Source organism: Micromesistius poutassou (assembly GCF_964030765.1).
Source record: "Micromesistius poutassou genome assembly, chromosome: 5".
Taxonomy (NCBI): domain Eukaryota; kingdom Metazoa; phylum Chordata; class Actinopteri; order Gadiformes; family Gadidae; genus Micromesistius; species Micromesistius poutassou.
In genome coordinates, this window is record NC_140275.1 from 15034013 (window position 1) to 15036512 (window position 2500).

A 2500-nucleotide genomic window follows, 5' to 3' on the forward strand; every position below is an offset into this window, starting at 1 on the left:
ATCTTGAGTCTTGAGCGTGTTAAATGGTCCTCATTTATATATATCAAGTAAAAGGAATAGTTCCTGACTACAAAACCAAAGACCAAAACCCACCCTTCATGAACATGTGCAGGACCCAGAGGCCTGACTATATAACAGTGAGGTCATCTTCTCAGTGGCTGGTGGTGATATTTCTATGTTTCAGACCTAGAGACCGACCAGGATGAGAACATGTATGTGGCTGTTTGGCGTTTCCCTGTTTGCGTTGCATGGCACCAAAGTTGGACACATGGCTAATGGTTTCCCAAACCATATATCCGAAGTTGTGTTTTTCTATGCAGATAAACTAACATCTAAATCAATGGGCTTGTAAATTCATTTGAGAAATGAACTCAGAGAAGGCCTAGGTATAATAATACTTGTTATCATCGTTATAATTTTGAGTTTGAAATGGAATACAAATCTCTGCATGGTTCCTCAGACAACTTTGTTAAATACTTTCGGGGGGGAAAAAACATGAGATTCATCCGTTAATGTCGTTAACCTAATACTCAACATACCTTGCATACCAAACTGCACCATAAACTGTACCATGCAATTTACATGATCTGAAATGTGTGAAAGCTTTGAATCCTGACAGCATGTGAAAGCTAACAGAGGTGGGTGGGCTTCTGACGGACAGTAAATCTGTTGCTTTATCATTCAGTCTCTGCTGTGGTCTGGCCTGTCTTATCCAATCTAGTTAACATTGATTAGGTTGTATAATCAATGCACTCAATGACAATGATTCAGTGCGCTGCATAATGTATTGATCGTAATTCGCTATAAACAGTAAACCCTTGTTTTCAACCACTCTGCCGCTTGGAATTGCCATATTGTGAGGAAGAAATGATTGTTGTTTATGCAGAGAGAACAAGCATTAATGTAACACAGATAAAATGTAATAAGATGTTTTCTTTTGCACCATATGTGTGTTGGCGATTGGCCAGAAGGTGGCAACATTTAGCTGTCTGGTTCTCTGAAGGCCTTGCTTCTCCCATCACACAGTGTGAAGCCAGTATTTATAATGTAAGATCAAATAAATCATGATAGAAAATGACTTTACTACAGATGTGTAGTGCATATCATAATCCAATATTAACATACTGTAATATGGAAATAAGAAAAACACAGCTGATATATAGCCGTAAATGTTCAGGTTCATGGTTAAATTTCCAAAAAAGCATATTTAAAGGGGGGGTTTAGTGCATAGCAACACTGTGAATGTCTATCTGTAACAAATTCTCCCTCTGATCAACAGGACTTTTGGACATTGACACTGAAAACCGGTGTAATGTATCACCTTTCATTGAACAGTTTAATACAACCAAAGAATGCGGCTGGACCACTCCCTCCCAGCTCCCCTTTCTCCTCCCCTCCCTCCCCCCCCCCCCCCCCCCCCCCCCCCCCCCGCCCCAGTCTCCACCCCCCCCCCCCCCCCCCCCCCCCCCCCACCGCATAGCACGCAACTTTTCTACTCTTGATTCTACTGGCTCCCCCGGCCATGCATGAGCAGGTGATGTAATGAATGTTGATAAAGTAGAAAAGCAGGTTTAATCAGGACGGATCACTGTGCAGAGGTGGAGAATGTCAGAGTGAACAGGCACAGCTGCTTAGTGCAAAATCCAATATTGACTGTCGGGATGAATGTCCTGCATATTCTCTCATGTGTCCCTGGGGCTGCTGTATTATGCCTCTCACGTTATCACTCCTAATTGGATTAAAAATGGCTTGTTATTGGAGAAAAATGACTGAGAAAACTAGCGTGATCATTGCCCCTCGGCGACGTCACCGCTGAATTCCAGAAGGTGAAGTCCTCGTCGCGGCCCTGCTGAGAAAATGTAAAGGCTGAGCGTTTTGTAATTAATTTGAACCAAAAACACGAGATATATAGATATATTATATATTATTGATTGTGTTTTACTATCAACAAAGTAATTAATTGACCTTACCTGCCATACTATTATAGAGCTCGTATCACTTAGACAAGCTCTGGGATAATAATACTATAAACTCTAGAGACTCCTGTGATATGACTGATTATATTGCACGTTTTGTTGAATAAAGTTGGTAATTTGAACAAAACTTACTACGTGGCTTTCTTCGTCTCAGTTTAACGTTTGTCAAAATGGTCCGATAATCATGAAATCACTGGGTGTTTCTGTTTTGTTTATGCATATGTCGTGCAAACATTTCTAGGAGTGTGTGTGTGTGTGTGTGTGTGTGTGTGTGTGTGTGTGTGTGTGTGTGTGTGTGTGTGTGTGTGTGTGCGTGTGTGTGTGTGTGTGTGTGTGTGTGTGTGTGTGTGTGTGTGTGCTGCAAGGGCACGAGCGTGATCTGTTAATGTAGGTGTATTAATGTTACATATGCTGCATCTGTGTGTGAATGCAATGAAGAGAGACAAAACCAGGAGAAATCCATCACGTCTCCAATGTTTGGGTGTGTACACCACCAGGGCCATTACCCCATTACCAGAATAATC